The sequence below is a fragment of the Tamandua tetradactyla genome, chromosome 4 (assembly GCF_023851605.1).
Source record: "Tamandua tetradactyla isolate mTamTet1 chromosome 4, mTamTet1.pri, whole genome shotgun sequence".
In the NCBI taxonomy this organism is placed as follows: Eukaryota; Metazoa; Chordata; class Mammalia; order Pilosa; family Myrmecophagidae; genus Tamandua; species Tamandua tetradactyla.
Window position 1 is genome coordinate 107,694,523 of NC_135330.1, and position 22,761 is coordinate 107,717,283.

At 40.9% G+C, this 22,761-nt stretch overlaps 1 long non-coding RNA gene across 1 annotated transcript in view; it reads left to right on the top strand.

Annotated features, from left to right (window-relative positions):
* Positions 1-2,940: 2,940 nt before the first annotated feature.
* LOC143679257 (uncharacterized) overlaps positions 2,941-22,761 on the top strand; it is a 66,341-nt gene continuing 46,520 nt past the window's right edge. The window contains exon 1 of the long non-coding RNA XR_013173615.1: positions 2,941-3,097. This is a non-coding gene — a long non-coding RNA (uncharacterized LOC143679257). The remainder of the gene's footprint in view (positions 3,098-22,761) is intronic.

Sequence of the window (22,761 nt, forward strand, 5' to 3'; positions counted from 1 at the left end):
TGACCATCTATTTTCAACACCCTGAAATATTGATATTCCTTTGTTCTTCCTCATGCAAAAACATTTTTTAATTTGTACATTTAGTCACTATCATTGTACACTCTAGGCATTCCTAGATTTTACCATCTTAGTCTTTATTATCTCTATCTTTTCTTCTGACTTCATTTGTGCCCCCAGCCCTCCTCTCTCTATCATTTTCACATTCAGATTCATTCAGTGTACTAACATTATTGTGCTACAATTAGGTAGTATTGTGCTATCCATTTCTAAATTTTTACAGTCAGTCCTGTTGCACAATCTATATCCCTTCAACTCCAATTACCCAAAATGTACCCTATTTCTATCTCTTGATAGCTTCTGTTCTGAACTGAAATTCTCCAAGTTCATTCATTAATGTTAGTTCATATCAGTGAGACCATACAGTATTTGTCCTTTTATTTCTGGCTAATCCCATCCAGCATAATATTTGTTCTTCTTTAATAGCTCTTTCTTCACTCGTTTGGCCTTTAAATATTGAAGTTATTCAAGATTTTAACACTCATTTTTCTTCTGGCTATGCCCCTTCCCCAGGTCAACTTCTCTACATTCATGGCTACCACTCTGCACAATTGAAGGAGGCACAATTCACATCACATCTGAGTTGTACCATGCATGGCTTGTGTGGTCTTAAGGGTGGCTCTATCCACAAAGGAAATGTATATCTCAGGCCCTGATAACTCCTTTGAAATGCAAGCCCACATATCCAACTGACTATAGAAGAGACACTTGATCATCCCAAAGGCACGTCAATGACATGACCAAAGTTGAGCCCATGCTATTCCTGGGAAAATATGGTCCTCCTTCAAAATTCTCCAGCTCCATAAATGACACCAGAGTACATCCAGTTGCCCTGGAAGGTACCTTTGTCATATCCCTCTCGGGATCCATCAAAAAAAAATATCTGTCTGCTTATTTATTTTTTATCTGTCTCCTCTGCTAAAATGTAAGCCCACTGAATATTAGAACCTCTCTCATTCACTGTTGCGTCTCCAGAACTTAGAGGAATGTTCAAAATATAGCCGTTTGTGTGAAATAATAGACTCCTATTAATTTCAGCTTCTATTTGTCTCTTAAATGAGCTCCATCACCACCAAGCAGTCTTGCCTAGGTTGGACCCTTAGTTTCTCCTCTTTGTTTAGTTAATGCCTTTCCAACCTCTCAAATATCAACTCAGGTTACTGCCTCAAGGGAATCTCTTCCAATGTCCCAACCTAGGTCAGGGCCCCTTTAGCGGCTATATTAGATCTTTTTACTTGACACAACTTTCTTTATCCACTCTTCACATCAGTTTTACCTTTTGTTCAACCCGTTTCTAAATCAACTCTTCCCTTTTCCATTCCTTCAAAATTATGCATTAATTCATCCAAAAATATATGTATATGAGGGTCACCAAATCCCAGGTATGGAACTAGGTGCTCATGATCCTGAAAGAATAGGACACTCTCAAGCTGTTCAGAAGATTAGGAGACAGAGACATGCAAACAAACATAAAATGTGAATGTAACATCTGCAAAAATACAGACAAATGCAAGGACGTGATACTGCACAAAAGAAAAGGTGATCAAGCCATGTAGGTGGTGGTGGTCACCGAGTGGGTTTTACAGGGAAGATTTTTCACTCTTCCTCACAATTCTTAATTCAGATTCATGCAAATTGTTTCAGTTTTAAATATTTTCTTTTAAACCAGTCTTCAAGACCAGCTCTAGTTTGACTGAAGGACCTTTATATCCACCTTGCTGGACTTCCAAGACCTATAAATGTTTTCAATCCCCTCACCTCAACAAGTTTTTTCTCTTTTATCTCCTTTATCTTTCTTAGAATAGTAATCTGTTACACTCAGTCCTGCTGAGTTATAAGTTATATCTTCTTAGAGGGGTGAATTTTATGAGAGACCCTTGAAAGAAATAGCTACCCTGAGAAATGACTCTCCACAGAAGAGTGTAGAGTCTGCTCCAAACCCTTTAGTTTATAGCAACAGATGAGACTTTCTATTCTGTGTCTAAGAACAACACTTGCCAAAGCAAACATGACTTTCCAAGTTGCTAATTGTGTGTGCTTCTTGGGTTAGTTCTCTTTCCATAAAATGTGAGAGCAACTCAAAAATGATGAGAGGGCAACTTGAAATGATGCCACCTTTGTCAAAGAATGTTTCCTATTTGAAAGATAATAAATTTGAAGGAAAACCTGATGGCCCTCAGCTCATCTGTGACATCTGCATGGTTTTTTTTCCCCTTCTTCATGCTTGGCCAACTCCTGGTGCATAAGTGTTCTCTGAGCCAGTATTTATTGCATCAAAGTGCTATATATATATATACGCTTCACATGCTGCTTTTCCTGCAACGATCACACCATATTGCAATGTATTTATTTCCATGTCTACTATTTATCTTAACAGGAATTTCTTTAAAAGTAACCATAAGAATTAATCTTTGAATTCCCAGAGACTAGCACATCAGAAAGGCTCTCAATAAATGTGGAAGGAAGGAAGGAAGGAAGGAGAGAGGGAGGGAGGGAGGAAGAGAGAGAGGAGATGAAAGGAAAGGAGAGGAGAGGAGTGGAGTGAAGAAATGAAAAAATCTCACTGTATGAGATTTCTACAATTCCAATATGGTCTTAATAATAACAAACCCCATTCTTCAAAGAGAATCACAACAAACACAGTAAAAGTGGAAAATCAGGCTCTCAATGTTAGAAGACTCAAATACAAGAGACTGTTAAGAGTTGGAAGTGACCAGTTGCCTACAAAACAACCATACTCCCCTTCACTCCCAGTAATAAAAATAAGGTAGAGGTGGGGGGGGGCAATAAGTCCAATTAAAAATTCCTTCTGAGTCTCCACGGCAACAAATTTTAGTTCTGGCCAATGAGAAGTAAGCAGAAGCCTACTGGGTGAAGATTCTGAAAAACCTATTGTTTTCCTGGTAAAAAGGACAGACATAGCTGATTCATGTCTTTTGCCCTTTGTCTCTCTCCACCTCTTCCTGCCTGGAGCATGGTCATCTTGTGACCAAAGGGATAAAGGCCACACACTGAGGATGCCAGAGCAGAAATTTACAAGGTAACTGAACACCTCATGGTATCATAGACCCGTCATACCAGCCCTGGGTGTCCTACCTCCAGATTTTCTGTTCTGTGAGAAAAATAAATCCCGAATTTAGGCCATGTCACTGTTACATGCAGCCCAATGCAATCCCAGCTGATGTATAGTCCAACTATTTTATTTTTCAGGATAGAAACCTGCCCCTTAGAGTCTAAAGCTAAAAACTAAAAAAATCTTTCACTTGGTGATCCTTCTCTAGTCCTAGAATATCCATTCTTCTTTCTTTCTCCACTGGACAGTAATTGAAGACAATTGGTGGAATATCCCCACTAAGTGTTTTCTTCTCCAGGCTAAATTTCCTGATTCCTTCAAAGGTGCTTTAGTCAGCATGTTTGCCAGATTCTATAGCATTCTGATTGTCCCCCCCCCCCCACCCCCGGGAAAAGAGAAGAACTTTTCTGAACACCTACTATGTGCCACTTGTTTTATATACAGCATAATTAGCTAAGCAATAGCCTAAATAAATAAACAGTCATTGAGCTGCTATATGCACATGATCCTGAGGAACAAAGTTTCATCAATCCTCATTTAAAAACTCCAAGAACCGAATGTGATTTCAGCTGTGTTGTGATCAATACAGATGTTTGAGATGCTCTATCTCTAACCTAGGATTCTAATGGACGATTCCAGAGCCACAGCCTTTACATTGCCTAACACAGTGCTTATCATCAACTAATACCTCACCAAGACCTTTCTAATTTAAATTCTGTCAGCTCAGGTTTTCCCCTGACTGGCTGGGGCCAATTATTCCTAAACCTAAATTTTACACTCTTTACTTTGCATTGATTTCAGATGCTCTTTGGCTTATCAGATTTTATCCTTGATTCTACCATTACACATAGAGTAGTGACAGCCTGAAACCACAAAGCGAGTTCAGGCAAGTCCCTCAACATCTCTGAACAGGGCAGGGATAGTGAACAACTCCAGGGGGCACCATTCACACTACAATCTAGGTGAACAGTGCTTCCTGAAGTTGTGCTGAGGCCCTCTCCGTAAAATCAATAGGTTGGACCAAAACCTAAAATTCCACGATTTGGGGATCACCTAAACATTTAATAAATATCCCTTCTATGTTTTTACCCAGTGCGTTCATAAAATTATTGATTAGGAGTTAAACTCAAAGGAGCACCTGGTACAGCCCTGATCTGATTTTGCATTCTTGGGAAGTTTTAACTAGGTCAACAGTCATTCTTCACTTCCTCTATAGCACCACAGGCCCTCAAGAGTGTGGACGAGAACAAGCAAATTGCTACCACTTTGTGGCATTTAGCAAAACCCTCGTGAGCTCAATATGTCATAGCAAGAGATATATATTCTGAAAGGGAAAAGCTGGCAGACACTCAGTTGCTCTCATCAGCCAAGGGAACAGAATAACCAATCTGGAAGTCACTGATATTTGGCATTATAAGCTATCTAGTGTCTTTCACTTTCAGTTTCATTTTAAAGTGATGAGTGGCTGTTCCCGGAAAAATTGGGAAATGCTACTCTGCACGGTGTTGGTGGAAAATGAAACCAAGAGTGCTATATTTCTTTAAGTGTCTAATTATGTCTCCTAAAAATGAATGGTAATTAGGAAATAATTCAACAAAGGGAACTATGATCAATGGACTGTGATCTATGTGAGTCAAAATAATAGCATGTACAGAAGTCCAGCCTAAAATGGGAAAGAGCTTAGTGAATTCAAGAAACTGACGAAGACAGGGTGGTAAGAGCGCTTGAGAAAGGGGGAGAGTGGTGAGAGGTAAGACCTTCGGGACCAGACATTCCAGTGATAATCTGTAGGTCCAGTTAAGGATCCTGAGCTTTCCCCTAAATGTAATTGAACATCATTGTCAAACAGTGGAGGAATGCATTAGTAAATCAGGTTATGCCACACCACAGAATACTATGCATCACTGGTTCCCAAAGTGTGTTCTCAACATTGTTGGTGGGGCAGAATTTTCATTGTTTAAAAAAAAAGAAAAGTTCTATGTTAAAATAAATATGGGAAAAAATATATTATATTCCCAACTTATTTCTTAAAACACTATTATAATTTTAGAGGCTTGGAAAGACCCTACAGTAAAAGAATTTATTTACTTTTACAGTTTCTCAAACTCCTTTGACCCTAGAAATGCTTTATTTTGCTCAGGTAACATCAGTTAAAATTCCAAGAAACTAGCATTCTGTAAAATATCTCTTGGCAAGTGTTGATATATATCCGTTTTAAATGATCATCTATTTAAATCCTACAGAAAAATGAAAAACATACCATGATAACAGCTATATAAAAACATGTATGTATATGAAAGCAATATGCAAAAATGCTAATACCTGTTACTTAGGATGACAGATTTATCGATGGTTTTATTTCTCTATAAAATCTCTAATTCTGATATTAAATCATTTTTTCAATTAAAAATTATACAGTAGTAAAAAGCTGTAAGAGCCATATTTTTAAAACTTTATTTGAAGTTTTGCCAATTCAATCAATCCATGGGCTGCTGCACAAATCCCACTTTATTAGTGTCTAGAGACCATGCAAGCTAAACGTTTTACTCTGGAGAAGAAACCAGTACTCAAAATACCAGCCCTAAACCCCTTGCTGGCAGGTTGATCTAATTAGCACCTCTCAAATGGATGAGTTAATTTAAACTAAAACACAACATGATTCATCCCATGTTTAACTGCAGACATCTTCTGTAGGATACGTGGGAGCCTTGGCCTTCCAAGTCCACTGCTACCCAGAAAGCCATTTCAAAGAGTATTTCAAATATGCAGATCAAAATCCTTTTATAAGGCTGTGGTTGGGGTCAGAATTTAAATCGCTGTAATTTCACTCATTCATTCATTCAACCACTATTTATATCCTAGCCTATGTCTAAGGATATAAAGATGTAAAAGACAAATGCCTTATCCACAGTGAATTCTCAGTAAAAGATGAGAGTGAAATGCAAATAGATATATATAATTTTGAATAACTACTATCATTTTAGTATGTGTTAGCCCAATATTAGGACAATAAAGAGAGAAGCCAGTTCTTCCCTGAATAGGGAGAGTGGGTCAGAAAGGCTTCGGAGCAAACGAGAAATCTGACGTCTTTAAGGTCTTCAAAAAACGAACGTGACTTTGCCCAACAGGAAGGGTTGGGAAGGGTGCTCCAGGGAAAGAGAAGAGAGTGTGCAAAGGATAGACGTGTGATGCAGTGCAAGCGCCACAATCCGTCAAATAAGACCAACATCAACAGGCAACCTCAGGCATGGCTTTTGCATGGGCAAAAATAGGGGAACTCTATTTTCGCCAAACCGGCACTAAAAACTAAATAATAAAATAGGTTGTAGTTAATTCTTGCCATCCTCAGATGAAAATGTCATTAAACAGAAAGTGTTGAGCTTGCAATGGCCTCTGGAATTTGTACAGCAGCCCATGGATTGACTGACTTGGCAAAACTTCAAAATAAATGCTATCGTTTTTTAAATCGAATGATATTTATTTTGATATGAACATCAAATGTGATCATTAAATCTGCTGCCAAATACAAAGGCTCCTACAGTCCAGGGCAAAGGAGCATGTGTTCTGAGGTCTTTGATGAAGCAAAGAGGAAAGTGGTGCATATTCATAGTGAAACTGTACTTTGAAAGTTTGCAGCATCTTTTCTCTGTTACAGGACACTTTGCTCTCATAGGAAAAGAGTGGTCTGTGCTCACAGTTAAAGAGAGGTAGAGAGATAACGTTACAATATGCAAGGGGTGCAAGTGATCTGTCCAACCTCTCCATTCTAAGGAAGAAGCATCAGAGGCAGAGAGGTTGAGTGATTTGCCCAAGTCCAACCAACAAATCAGGATGGAAACCAAGATGGTGCTCAAGACCCCAGTTTCCAGCGGTCCGGTGTGTTTTTTTTTGGGGGGGGAGGGTGTTGTCTGTTTATTTTTTGTTTTGTTTGTTTTTCCCTTTTTATTTCTGGTGTGTTCTTAACTGCACCTTTCCTGGCCTGTCCCAGAGACAGAACCAGAACTACGAAGTCAGTTAAAGGTTGATTTGAAGAAACAATAAATCTATTACCCCTGGGCCTGTAATTGAGGATGCTTTTTTTTTTGAAATTCAGTAATGTGGAAATATGCCCCAAGATTTTTTTAGTGCAATTTTATTGCTGTATATTTGCACACTGTACAATTGATCCAAAGTAGACAACCAATGGCTCACGTTATCACTGCATACTTGTGTATTCATCACCATGATCAATTTTAGTACATTTGCATCACTCCAGAAAAAAAACTGTAAAAATAGAAAAGAAACCCCAAAACAGAGGATGCTTTTTATAGTGAGGGAGGAGTCACTCTGGGTCCCACAGGGGGCTGTGCACACACTCACACAGTGTCAAGTTCTTCTTTCACCACCTTAGAGTCAGTCAGCAGACAAATATTTCCTGGGGCACTTCTATGGGACAGGGACAGTTATAGGCCCTGGATTTCACACCAAAAAGATGGAGCCTTTTCCATCCTAGAATCACCTTCAAGTAGAGAAGGCAGATAATGGACAAACTAACGAATGCACAAGGGTAGGTACTAGACAGGGAAATAAAGTGAAAAGATGGAAAAGAGGATGATAGGAGGAGGGAAGGTGGGCACCGCTTTGCCCTGGGGGGTCAGGGGAGGTCCCCTCTAGGAGGACACGTGCTCTGGCATTGGGTATAAGCATTCCCATGTCAACAGCCTGGAAGCCAGTGTCTGGGGGGTGTGGGGATGGGTGGGAGGGGACACTCAGGAACCAGGGCAGAGGGTTTGTATGCCTGTGTGGAGAGGAATCTGCCCAAGTGTGCCCCAGAAAGCAAGGGCAGCTATCCACAATAATTTTCTTTCTAACAATTTGCTGGTGTTTCCTTTGGCTTTCATTAGGCCGAGCTGCTTAATATTCAAAAGTTTTCACCCTGGGCCTCCTTTCCTCAAGGCTCTAATAAATATTCTATTGCTGCCATCTTCCCCCCACATGACTCCTTTCTCATAACTGCTTCATAACTGAAGGGGCTGAAGTAAAGGCAACCAAGATGTCTGTGAAGACCCCATTTTTCTCACCAGTGTTTCCTGGACAAGACAAATGGGAATACGGTGGTGGAAATGGCAGCTTAGTAGGCATTCTCATAAGCATAAACAGACTGAACCCAATGCCAGTGACTCACCTCAGGGCCTTCGTAAGGGGAAACAGCAACGGGGCATTGGAATTAATTTGAGGGCTGTGACAGTGACAGAGTTGGAAGCAGCACGGGGCTCAAAAAGTCAGTGTGCTTTGGGAATGTTAAAAGGAAACACTTGTTTGGAAAGAATTTTTCAGTGTGAAAAAGAAAAACGATTCTGGGTGGAATCTGTGAGCAAGGAGCCAGGCGACACACTGGGGTTGAAAGAATATGCATGAGGGAGAGAAGCAAGGGTCCAGCTCCTGCCCCTTTACGTACAAGGCACCCAGTTGAGAAATCACATCCTTGATCCATGTCTGCCTTGTGCCAAATGACTCCAATGGGGGCAAACTGGGCCTTTCAATCTGATCTCGAGTCTTGTTTCCGTTCTTCCTTCTCCTTCCCCACCCCCAGAACCCCTGTGTTTCTTCATTCCGTGGTGATTGTGTGTACTTCAAGAAACACACACCTTGAGTTCAATTGTTTCCGAAATCCCGTCCTTATCCTCCATTGGTAAAAACATGTTCACAAGGAGTGCTGAATTTCAATGGCTGGGTTCCCAATCATACCTGTGAGGACATACTTTCTCTAACCCCACCCCTAGACCAGGTGAGGGTCAACCAGCAAAAGGAACCCATGCCTGAAGCAGGTTCTCCTGCATTACATTTGGGCTAGTTGTTTTGTGTTTCATGACATCCCTCTCTGGTCCTTCTCTTGGACACAATCTTTTATTTGCCTTAACTGTATGGTCTTTAGGAAAATTTTGGATCACTGATGAGAAAAGAGTGGATACTGTTTGCTTTCCTGAATTTCTTGCCACTGCATCAACCCTCAGTGGATCCTTAAAAAGTGCCCTTCTCACCAACACCTACACTCAAACACCCAGGCCATCCCCCCAATTCCACCATCCTGCTGCACCTATGAGAAAGCAGTTGTTACCTTAGGAAACAACCTTATGAGATAATATGACCTTATGATACATCAGCCTCGTGAGACTGAGTTAGAAGAGGTTAAAAATTCAGAGGCTGAGAAAACAGAAATACAAGTAGGAAACCTACAGATGCAGAATTAGTGGTCTCTTCCTTTTCTAAAATCTTTATTTCCTTCTTCTTTGTTTTACTAATCCAAAAATACAAAATTCTCCTTTGCTTCTCAAAGAAAGCTCTTTAAAAATGTATTCCATATGACTATTTCCTTGGAATGGTTAATTTTTCACTTTGAGTTAAGGCAATTTTACCTCCATAATGTTTTAAATGTGAAAGCTCTTTGCCCTTTGAAGAAACTGGAGACATCAATTTGGAAATATTTTTATGGTGTGTTAATAATAATAGATATTGCCTGCAGATAATTCTTCACCAAGGCAAAGAAGGAAATAAAACACATTCTGGGTCATATCTACAGTGTTGAAATTTTAATATATTCTTTAGATATAAGCATGATATTCTACCTAATCCCAGAAAACTGTCACAGTTCATTTTTTTCCCCTACAAGGAAGATAACTTTAAGATTGTGAGATACACATGATATGATATCTATGTAACACATATGTAAGTATATAAACAACATCTATAGCCTGAAAATCTAAAGCTTAAGAGATCCTATATTTTAAAATTCTGTAGCTGACTTTGTAATCTAGCTTGCTTGCTTCAGATCTCCTGGATCAAAGATAAGGGATTAAGAGCCACGATTTTCCATACTCTATACAGACTATTTTATAATATGTATGTCATGAATCACAAGTTTTGTTTTATTAAACATAATGTCATACTGTGCAAGGTTAATGGATATATTACATCTAAAAATAAGTTCCATGTTACTGCAGATGCTCACCAGGGTCTCCATGTTATTAAAGGGTGAGGGACATGGCTCTTTCCACAGAGCCTAGCTTAGCACAATTAAAACGGGTTTCATTCAACTGCTTCCCAAATCATGCTCCCCAAGGGGCAGGGGACCAGGGAGAAAGAAATGACCAGCAAGTCTGGGAGCCTGGACTGGGTTCCCTCCACAGTGAAGTCCTCTAGCCCATAGCTATCTTATGATGAGCTTTGGGCAGCTCTCAGAAGCTTGTCCCCATCAGCACCTAGGGGTTCTCACACCAGAATGGGACAGAATGGGACAGAATGAGAAGGGAGAATCAAGAGGAAAAGCCTAGAGGGTCAGAGAGTGAGCCTGGCAGAGGTCCACAGGGAGACAGGAAGGCAAGGACTGGAGGAATTATGGAGTCAGGGTTTGGGTGTTTGCTGAGAAGATGGGGTGTAGAGACCATGTCCTCTGACCTAGAGACAGGAAAGGGAGAGGCTAAAATAGTGACAGAGAAGGGCTGTGACGATGGCCTCCTGAGCAAGCTCTGAGTGAGGTGGGAAAACTCTTCTCCAAGGTTCCTTTCAGCCCTATAAGCAAATAGTGAGAGGGTGATGATAAACAGTGCTGGTTGAGAGACCAGCTTTTCTCACTATTATTGAAATGCTTACTTGCCATATGTTTTACTCTACCAAAGCTGCCAGAATGCAACACACTAGAGATGGATTGGCTTTTAATAAAAGGAGATTTATTTAGTTTAAAGTGTATAGTTCTTCAGGGGAAAGGCAGCTAACTTTCAATTGAGGTTCTTTCTTACACGGAAAGGCACAAAGAGATCTCTACTGGCCTTCTCTCCAGGCCTCTGGGTTCCAACAACTTTCCCCAGAGTGATTCCTTTCTGCATCTCCAAAGGCCTGGGCTAAGCTGAGAGTGCTGAGATGAGGTATGCTGAGCTGTTTGGGCTGTGCTATATGTTGAGCTCTGTCATTTAAGCATCCAGCCAATTAAATCAAACATTAGTCATTGCAGCAGGCATGCCTACTAACCGACTGCAGATGTAATCAGCAACAGATGAACTTCATATGCCATTGGCTCATGTCCACAGCAATAGAACTAGGCACATTCACCTGGCCAAGTTGACACCTGAACCTAACTCCCATACCATATGATTTCTTTAAGGAGAAGCAAGGTCTCTTGAGGACAAGTCTCTAGAAGAATGATAATTTTACTAATAGAAAATGTCTTTTTATTACTGTAAGCTGTAACAAAAAGGGAAGAAAAGAATGTTTTAATGTCTGGTTATTTCCAATGATTACAGCAGTCTAGTCATTTTTTAAATTGTATTATAAAACTCTTTAATCATGCACAAACAGGTTGGATAGATTCCCATATAACCTATCATCCAGCTGTAATAACTCTCAACATTTTAGCCTAGCTTCTTCATTCCTTTATTTGACTGACAGATCTTTCATATAATTTTTTATTCAACAGTTATTTATTAAGCAGCTACCATGTCAGACACCTTAATGGTGTTGGAATTGCATGAGTGGAAAAAATAGGAAACAGGCTAAAAAAAAGCTTCCCTGCCCTCAGGAAGCTTACATCCTAGTAAAATTAAATAATAGCTAATTTCACTGGGGGTCATGCAATGTTCTGGGCACTTTACTTCTAGTATTTCATTTAGTTCTCACAACAACTTGATGAGGTAGGTTCTCTCTTATCCTATTTTTTACATATGAGGACATTAGTACAGAAAGCTTAGGTAACTTGCCCAAGGTCACACAGCCAGCAAGTGGAATAGATGGATTCAGGCTGGTTCCAGAGTCTGTGCTCTTAGCCACCCTTCATATTCCCTCTCTAAAGTCCTCAAGTCCCTCCTCTACTGAGATCGCATCTCTGCCAAATTCTAAGCATCTCTGATTAAGCCATGAAGAGAATTACAAGACTGGGCTAGATATTAGCTACACAACCCTATTCTCCACTTCATCTCGACTCCATGGATTTCCCCCATGAAAAAAAGCTGTGGTCACGTGTCTTGTTGTCCTTCTTCCTCTTAGTAGACAAATCTATTTGTGGATTCCAAATCAGAACCTACAGCTCATCGAAATATTTTTTCTTAACTCTCAAAATTCCATTTCTCTTCCCCTGAAATTAAATAACTTACTGTGCCCTTGCAATGTGCCAGGTGCTGACTGAGCTAAGTATTTTCAATGTGTTTATTTAAAAGGTAAACATCATTGCTATATCCATGTTACAGCTGGAGAAACAGAGGCACGATGAGGTTACATAGCCTGCCCACGTTCACATAGGTAGAAAGTGGCAAAGCTAGAACTGGACCTCAGCCCATATCCTTAACAACAACATCTCCCTCCACTCTTGGGGGAACTCTCTGAACTGTTGAGTTCCGGAGCTCTTGGGATGGTTCAGCAAAAATAGTTTGCATGTACATACAATAACATTATTTTTCAAAACAAAGCTTTTCAGCTTGGTATTATCACACTCTGCATTTCAAACCTCATTAAAAACTTGAGTTACTTCCCCAAAGCACCCTGGGACTATTTCATCTCATCCTATTGTATCGCAAGACTGGGATAAACTAATCCAGGAGGAGCTCTCATTTGGGGTTTCTCTGGCTAAACTCCTCCAAGGAAGTTCTCTCAGGCAACAAATGCCTTAGCCTGGGCATTAATTCTACAATCCTCCCAGTTTGTAATTGTAATGGCAAACCAATTTCACACTGTAATGACCTACCCCTCCTCTTCCTCCTTCTCCTAACAAAAAGAAAAACAGGAGCACTGCAACAACTGCCACGCTTGGGCAATGCATCAAGCCTATGACAGGTATTGAGCTCACAAAAGCACCCTTAGATAAGTATCAGTAACCCCATTTTACCAACTATGAAACTGAAGTCCAAGGTTGCCCAAACAAAACACCCTAAGGACCCTCAAATCCCAGTATTGGGTAGGAAGAAACCCCTTCAAGTCAGAATGGCAGGCCTCATTGGCAAGCTGGTGAAAAAGAGAATTTTTATTTGAGGATAGGGAGACAAGCTTCTCTGAATTATCCTTCAAACCTCCCTTCAGGGAGCGCATATGAAAGTAAGCCAGTTCCGGAGCTCTCACCCAAATTGCTCTCAGACTAGAGAGCCACAGATTCCAAAACAAAAAGAGCTGTACGATTTTAAAAAGAAGAGGAGACATGCCAGCAAGAAAGATCTCTGAGTGTGTACTAACAAGTTGGTGCTCTACCACCAAGCATTTTTACAAATGACCATGTAAATTGTGATTGAACGTGCCAGCGTATGGCATAAAATGTCGGCAACTTTCACGGTTTTGAACACTATGCAAAAAAAAAAAAAAAAGAGTAAAGGGGAGAAGTCTGCTCTTTACACCTACACAGTACTGTACACTTGACTTGAGTGCCCCAAAAATTCCCCTAAGCATTTTTATCGTTGCATATCACTTGTATCACTCCACAGTTTAGTCAGTCAAACCATATCCTTTTCCAGCTTTAGATAAATTGCCTTTTGACAAACGGCACACAGACAAAAATATCATGAAGTCCCAAGTTGTAATCTCTACCTGTTTTTCTATCGAAATGAGTAAGTTTTTCCAATCCAGTTTTTTAAAGTACACAAGCAGCATATGCCTATTATATCCGAATATCATCATGAGTATGTTTACTCACTCTTGCAAAGTATTTGAGGAGTTTTAGCACTCTGCCCAGATTATGGCACTTGCAAGTTATAATAAAGAAAACAACTCGGCAAATACATGGTCATTTGTACCTTCTAACTCTCACTATGATGGATAAAGCTTTAGCAGGATTTGGGAAGGAAATGAACGTAATCAAAAATTACAAAATGCTTTGCTCCTTTCACCAAATGTATGGTCAACATATGAATAAATGCTTTAATATAGAGAAGCAAGCTTTATAACCCACAACAAAATGTTTCATCATATTCATCTCAGCTGAAGTCAAATAAGGGTCAACTTAATTTTCTGTACTGTAAAACAATAATATTTGTTTTAAAGAGAATAGAGCAACCAATACTTTATTCACCCAGCTAATATTCAACTTATGTTCAATGGATATTAAGGAACACACTTAAGGCTAGGATTGGAGATAGAGAAATATATTCACAGTTCTGGGGAACCAATACACCCATTTGGGTTGTGGGTACACCAGAGAGGTGTTTATCATGTAAATAAATGCAAACAGCACTTGGTCACATTAGTGAACCGTGTCTTAGGAAACACACATGCACACGGGTCCCTGGGAAGGTCAGCAGCCACCGGTCAAACGAACCAGCGGCTGAGCTAAGAACAACGTAGAAACAAGAGCTCTGATACCCAGTGCCTAGCAAAGCCTGACCCATGGCAAAAACTCGATATTTATTCACAGACACGGGTAGGTTTGAACCCTGACAGGCTTCTGGGGGAGAAGCACACAAATATCAGACTTCACGAATAGGGTAGAGTCATTCATGTTGAAAGTTTTCCACATCTCAGTTGGTTTCGGTTTTTTTGTTTTTATGAGTTTCCCACTTGAAATTAATATACTTGAAATGTGTGTTACTCGGGTGGCTGATTTTATTTTCACATTTTAAATGCACAAGTTTTACTTTCAGTTTTTACCTAATGAGGCTCATGTCTTGATTGATACCCCTGAATGCGTGCAATCCTCTCCAAAGCAAAGAGCTTTCCAATGATTGGATTCTATCTTTCTAGAACACCTTAGAATTTTCAATCGCTTTCATGTCCAGTATCTCATTACAAGGAGGAAATGAGCCCCAGAAGAGCTGAAATGTCTGAACCAGCATCAAAGAACCAGTGAGTGACAAAAATAGGACTGGAATCCAAGCCTTCGGGTTTTCCTTCAACACACCACCCACACGTAGTCAGCACGACAAAACTACAACCATGAAATTAATCACACAGAAACCTACTACGCCTTCAGTCAATACCTTCACATGCTAGACACCCAGATAGACAGATAGATAAAAGCTTAACAACACTACATGCTTTTTCAGGAGCTTTGTCTGGCCCTTTTCTTTTTTCTTCTCCCCGTTTCCTGTGGTAGCCAGGGTTTTTCTGCTAAAGTGTCCAAAATAAACGCAGCAACGGCTTAAAGCTGTAGCTTGCAATCTGCAGGAACTGTGATGAAGGCATCTTAAAGTCCATTTGGGGGGCAGTTTCTGGGAACTTTCATGAATTCTTGGGGTGAGGTGGGAAGTCATGATTCCGCTCTTCATAGAAAACATCATTCAATGATACAGGAAGAAGACATATTTAATGTCACGCTGATTTTTGTCCCTACCATCTACACAGCTTAACTACATAGTCCTCCCAGCACCCACCCACCTCCCTGGGTCCCTGTGATTCAGGGAAGGCCCCACTCACTCACCTGGTCTGCCCATCTAAGTAAGATATTTATGGAGCCGTTTTCCGAAGACCTGAGAACAGCAATCTTATCCAAAATTTCTTCTTTCTGAAATACCATCACTCCAGTTTTATTCTTTTCTGTTAAATAGTGCTCTCTTCCATCAATTAGTTTTATAAATACAAATGCAAATGCTGTTAAAAGAAGTAGCATGGGAAATTTCTAATGTTTTAGTGTGAATTTGGTTTCGGTGTGGGGGGAGTGGAGCAGAAGGCTTGTAGAAAGAAAAGAAGAACACGGTAACCTGTTTTAAATGGTGTATTAGTCAGGGTTCTCACTAACGGTATATTAGTATTAGTTCTGTTTCCCAACAGGAGATATCTATAAATATTATAAGATTTTATAAAAGTGTCTCATGAAACTAGGGGGATGCATGAGTTCAAGTTCCATAGAGCAGGCTGCAACTGGCAACTCTGATGAAGGCTTTTGATGAATTTAGCCAGCTGGCTGGCTAAAGTAGAGATGAAAGTTCTCTCTTCTGACTGCTGAAGTCATCACTTCTCCTTTTAAAACCTTCAACTGATTGTATTAAACATCTCTCATTGCTAAAGACACTCTCCTCAGTTGATTGTAGAATGTAATCAGCCATAACTGCAATCAATGTACTAATAATTTAAGTCCATGAAATATCCTCATAGTAATAGGCCAGTGCTTGCTCAACCAGATAACTGGGCACCATTACCTGGCCAAGCTGACATATTAGCCTAATGATCACAAATGGGATCTTGAGAAAGAAGGAGGCTGGTAGAATGCTCAGACGCAGGAGAACAGCAAAGGGTGAAGCCTTTCAACTTCAGTTTTGTTGAAAGGAGCTCTGAAAACAGGTTCACTGTTGGCTTCTGAAGATATATTGCTCACTGGTCAATTTTCTGCCTTTAGCCTGTTAAATGTCCCTAAAAGGCTGCAGTGATTTACTCTGCTGCAGACAAACCAGGTGTGGTTCAACCCATGCCCAGCTGTCAGCAAACTGTGCTCTTGGTAACACAAGCCCCACTGGAAACAGAGGTTCCAGCCCTTTTCTCAGGACACTTGAAATCCAGAGGAGAAAAGAGGACACACATAATAAAATGAGACAGGAATACAAATTGTTTTAAGTACATTACCATATACAGAACCAGTTGCAACTGATACACAGGACAATGGGGGCTGCTGAAAGACAGGGCAGAGTTGGTCCAGAGGAAGTGGGCTTCGAGCAGAAGCGGGTAGAGGAACACGGCATAGGGAAATGACTGGGGTGGAGGGCTCTCTTCCAATAAGAAAAATGGATGTCTTATAAAAAGCTCCAAAATTTAAGAGATAAAAGATGGAGAGAAGAGGTCTGTGGGTCAGGTGGGGGGCGGCGCAGGGGGGCATCTTACCAGAGCCTATGATAATAGCCTGGGTGAAGGCAGACAACTAGAAAATTGCACAAGTCCATGCTCAGGATTGCAGACTGTTTTTTTTTCCTACAGGCAGCCAAAAGCCACCGAGGTAACAGCTTTCCAATTGGGCCTGAGTTTCCCCAGAAGCTCTGAGAATCAGCCATCTCCCCAACCTCGGTTTCTCCAAGGGTAGCCTGTGATTAGACCAGAATTTGAACAAATGCCTCTGTGTGGGAAATAATGATAGAAGGCATCCAAAAAACACCAGAACAACCCAAAAGATAAATAGTAAAATATGACTCCAAATAGCTAAATAGAGCTTAAGAAGGTAAATCACCTCAAAGGTGGTCTTCTCCAGTTTTTACCTCTCTGCCAAGGTACTGGTACCTAAGGCCTCAAAAGATGAAAGATTTCAATTGATGGAACAATAGGTTCTAGTCGGTCCTGCTTTTCCCAACTGGACCCTGCCCTCTTCCTTCATAAAAGTGCTCCCATTTGACCCAGGCTGCTGCCAGGGTCTCCTCTCTAGCTCAGGATTTAAACACTGCAGTCAGCTTTACAATGTTTTAGTCATTGAACTTTACTCTCATCTGTACAATGAAGTAGCAACGAAACTGCTACTTCAAGTTGCAGAATTCGGAAGCTCCTGTAGAGCTGCCTACGGAACCGTGGCAAGACGCAGGCTGAGTTTGCCTTCTTTTGCCTTCCATTCACCACAAAAGCTCCTGCAGAGCTGAATGAAAGAGTGCGAAGCACTGCTCCTGAACTCTCTACTCTTCATCCAAGGGCCCTCCAGCTGCCCATCTTCTGCCATTCTCCATGGCTCCTTCCTTTAACATCCTGTCTGTCTTGTTCCTGAATTGAAAGTTCTCTCAGGGCAAGAACCACTTCTGTTTTATTCTTGACCATATCCCCAGCAGGAACCAAAGCTCTGATGTCTCATAAGTGCTAAACAAATATTTGTTGACTGATTTCCTGACATGCTGTGGCAACTTGGGCCTGTCATGTCACCTCTTTGAACCTCAGTTTCTTTTTTTACCAGCCAACAGGTGTGAACCATCTCTGGTAGTCAAAAAGTCTGACCATTTTTGTGGCTAGCATTTTCCAAAAGGAAATGAACTGAGACAAAACTGAGGCCACACCCAAGGCAAGGCAGAGTCAGAGGCCCAACCCCAATGCTCCAATATTATGCATCCCTGGTCCCCAGCACCAGTCTCCAGGTGAAGCCAGGGGTGGGAGATGGAGGAGGTGCAGAGGATGCACCCAGTGGGAACACACTCCACCGGGAATTAGGAGATTTGGGTCTTCTACTTCCATCTGTGACCCAGTCTGGGTCCCTTATTTCCTAATCCCTAAAATGGTATTTAAGCACCAAGGAAAGTTCCCTCCAGAACTAAAATCCTATGTTTTTTTACTCTTCAGAGCCACAGTTGCTCAGTTAAAGCCCTGCTGGCCATGAAAGAGATGTGAGACCATGGTTATGGGTACTATTCACAAGGTCTCCTGAGTTCCATGTTTCCACATTTTCTTAGGGATATGGAGATTGAAATCAAGCAGAAGAAAGGAGACTCGGTTTCTCTCATAAGTGATATTAGGGTCCCAGGGGAAAAAAAAAATTAAGAGCTATCAGTAGGGAAAACGTGCGACAACAACACAATCCCTCCCCAAACTGTAATAACTCTACTGGTTCAGTTTTTGCATCTGTGTTGTCATTGGGGTGTTATCTGGCTGTGCCTGCTTTTTAACATCTATCAGCTAAATCAGGGACATGAATGCAAAAGATGTGGGGCTCAGAAGCACCATGTGGTTTTAGACACTCCCTGGGTGACACAGGTTCAAGGAAGCAATAAATGAATTGCCATGAGACCCAAAATAATATTTTCATCAGCAACACAGCCCTTGTTCCAAAAAGTCTTTGCTCCAAAAAGAAAGAATACATACCCATTTTCTCCTTGGCCCTATTTGGAAATTTCAGAAGAGCAGCCCTTAACTAGTAGAAGCTTCCAGGGTGAACAAATGACTATTTAAAGTGGGCCACAAATGGCTGTTTAAAGTGGGCCGCGCCTTTAAACACAACTGAAAGGACATTGGTTTTCAGTGGGAGCCACCAGGTATCACTTAAGTAATGCCTAGAATGAAGACTCATCTCCCTCTCCCACAGCCCTGGAAGATTGGTTCCTGGAGTCCCACTGCTTTAGCCAAAGTTACCCATTCAGCTTCCTTTGTTTTGCAGATAAGGAAATTGAGATAGGAGATAGTGAAACAGCCTCAAGTGGCTCAAATAGCCTGATTTAAGTTAACACCGGAATTAGAATTCACAGGATTCTCAAAATCTCATATGCAAATTGAGAATCGAATCCCTCTCCCAGGCAAAGCAGAAGTATGGCATCAGGTTTCCGAAGCCCAGTGGCCCAGCAGCAAATTCACAGAACATTTCTGTGGACCTCCATTTTTAATGCTACCTACTAATTCTCAGCATAAGACTATAAATGTGAAAGCTAAAGGCCTGTGGAAAGAAGACTTAATAAATCCCTCCATCGTTCTCCACTTAGGCTTCTGTTCTGAAGGCTTATGTTTGCTTAAATGCTGGTTTCTGGGTCCTTTTGCTAGTCACAAGTTTGGAAAGCCACAGCAGATCCCACATTTATCAGAGCCATCATGTAAGGCTCCTCGCTGAAATCAGAATCATGAATGCTTTCATTGTTCTTATCTGTCCTTGGCCAACAGCTAAAACTCATTCACTTGCTTTGATATGTTAATATTTAGTCCTCATTCTAACTCATGCACTGTTTTTGTAAACTCTTTACGTGTTTTGCTTCATTTAGTTCCATACCAAACTTTGTGTCATTTTGCTAACCCCCTTTACAAATACAAAAGCCAGAGGCACTGAGAAGTCAACATAACCAAGTTAAGTAACTTGCCAAGCTAGTAATGAATGGAGCCAGGATTTGAATTCAGGCTTTTGGCCACACTAAAAGGTAAGCTCCATATGAACCCTACTGTCTCCTGGAATATAGTATGTGTTCAATAAACATCTGCTGAATGAAGAGACACTTCATATTCTCCTCAAACCAAAAGAATAGCCAATATCACAAGGCGTCAACTTGAACGGAGAGCTAAATTGCTTAGGGAAGCATCTGGGGAAAGAACTCGTCCTGCAACCCCTGGGCTTTGCATGAAGAATAGAAAAGCCCATTGTGTCTGCTGGAGGGAAGCTGGGAGAAATCCAGACTTCTGACGTCCCCCACTTTTTTCAATCCAACATTGTTGTTTTGTTTTGTGAAAGTCATGGAGTAAGCCCTAATGGAGACCCTGGCAGCAGCCTGGGTCTCCTCTTTAGCTCAGGATTTAAACACCGCAGTCAGCTTTACAACGTTTTAGTCATTGAACTTTCCTCTCATCTGCATGATGAAGTAGCAACGAAACTGCTACTTCAAGTTGCAGAATTCGGAAGCTCCTATAGAGCTGCCTACGGAACCATGGCAAGACATAGGCTGAGTTTGCCTTCTTTTGCCTTCCATTCACCACAAAAGCTCTTGCAGAGCTGAATGAAAGAATGTGAAGCACTGCTCCTGAACTCTCTACTCTTCATCCAAGGGCCCTCCAACGGCCCAGCTGCCATTCTCCACGGCTCCTTCCTAAATTAAAATTCTGGATGACCCAGACTCTAATGCCTATTTAAAATAAAACCCAAATTACTACCTTATGTCTGGGGCCAGCCAGTCAACACCCAGTCTGGCATCTTTCATTTCTGCATGAGATGTGAACAAACCCACCCTGCACAAGTGGAAAATTGGTCTTGCATCACTTACTCTGTCGGGATCACCACATTTGGAATTCTAGGTTTATTCTCCCACAGAGTCCAATTTAGTCCAACCCTAGAGAACAGCCCTGTGCTCTGTGACATTAAAGATAATATTTGCTCAAGAGTGTGGGGGTTTGCAAGCAATGCAAACAGCTACAAGAGGCGCGTTATTACTGAACTCAACTCCTACATGGATTCCATCTTACTCATCTGGCATAGGGTCATATCAGTGGCTTCGTTTCACAACCTCCCCCACTTTTTTCAGTCCAACCACAGAGGACACAGGCAGGCCTGTGTCATTGTTGTTTTGTTTTCTGAGAGTCATGGAGTAGGTCCTAATGGTTACTTCTGGGTGAGACCCAAGATGAGGCAAAACTTACGCAAGATGAGACATAACTTATATACAGACAGGTTTGCCTTTGATAAATGGAAATGAGGTTGGCTGTCCCAAAGTATCGGGGGCTGAACGAGGAAGTATCCATCTTAAAAATTCCCCATGACAAAACCTAATTTCATTACCTAGACTTGATTACCTGTTGGGTTTATTCTTCATGCCACACAGAAGGATGCCACTGATAGGGATTATTTCTGTTTGGTTGCAAGGATTGGGCCTCATCTGATCTTTATTTTAAAGATGTATTTTTAAAATAAATCAAGGGGAACTCAGATTTATTTTATTTTTTTAACTTTTTTATTGTATAATATAACATATATACAAAGGTAAGAAAGATAAAAAGCAGTTGTTTTCAAAGCACTCTTCAACAAGTAGTTACTGGAGAGATCCCAGAGTTTGTCATGGGCTACCATACCATCATCTCAGATTTTTTTCCTCCTAGCTGCTCCAGAATATTGGAGGCTAGAAGGAATAAATATTTTTTTTATCATCATAATTGACTTTTTCCCCCTTTTTTGTGAAAAATAACACATATACTAAAAAGCAATACATTTCAAAGCACAGCACAACAATTAGTTGTAGAGCAGATTTCAGAGTTTGGTATGGGTTATACAGTTCCACAGTTTTAGGTTTTTACTTTTATCTTCTGTAAGATACTGGAGACCAAAAGAAATATCAATATAATGATTCAGCAATCATACTCATTTGTTAAACCATACTTTCTCTGTATAACTCCACCATCACTTCTGATCTTTCTATCCCACTCCTTAGGGGTGTCTGGGCTGTGCCCATTCTAACTTTTTCATGTTGGAAGGGGCTGTCAATAATATGGGGTACGAAGTGGAAATAGCTGATATTCTGGAGAGGCTAGCCCCTCTAGGTTACAGGACTTATCTAGTCCAGGAAGCCATCTGGAGGTTGTAGGTTTCTGGAAAGTTACCCTAGTGCATGGTACATTTGTAGAATCATATATATTGCCCTAGGTGTTCTTTAGGATTGGCTGGAATAATTTTGGTTGGGGTTTGGCAAGTTATGATAGGTAGCAATGTCTAACTGAAGCTTGTGTAAGATTGACCTCCAGAGTAGCCTCTCAACTTTATAAGAACTCTCTCAGCCACTGATACCTTATTTGTTACACTTCTTTTCCCCCTTTTGGTCAGGACAGCATTATTAATCCCATAGTGCCAGGGCCAGACCCATCCCTGGGTCAGATTTATTTTAACAATAACTTTATTATAAAGGTAAAGAACTAGACTCAGAAACTCTCTAGGTCCAAAGCAATTACTCTCTTCCTTCTCTCTTTAGTCACCTGTCCCTGTCACTTGTTTGTTTCATGCTTTTCCCTTTACCACCTGATCTCTTTCTAACTTCAGCTTACAGCTGAGCAAAATGGCAGCCTTGGCTCTATATCTTCCACACATGACCTATAGAGCCACTGGCCTAGGCCATCAGTCTCCCAGCTTCTGATTTAGAGGGTGTATTAGTTAAGGTTCTCTAGAGAAACAGAATCAACAAGTAACACTCGCAAATATAAAATTTATAAAAGTGTCTCACATGACCATGGGAATGCAGAGTCCAAAATCCACAGGGCAGGCTGTGAAGACGACGATTCTAATAGAGTGTCTGGACAAACTCCACAGGAGAGGCTCTCCAGCTGAAGCAGGAAGGAAG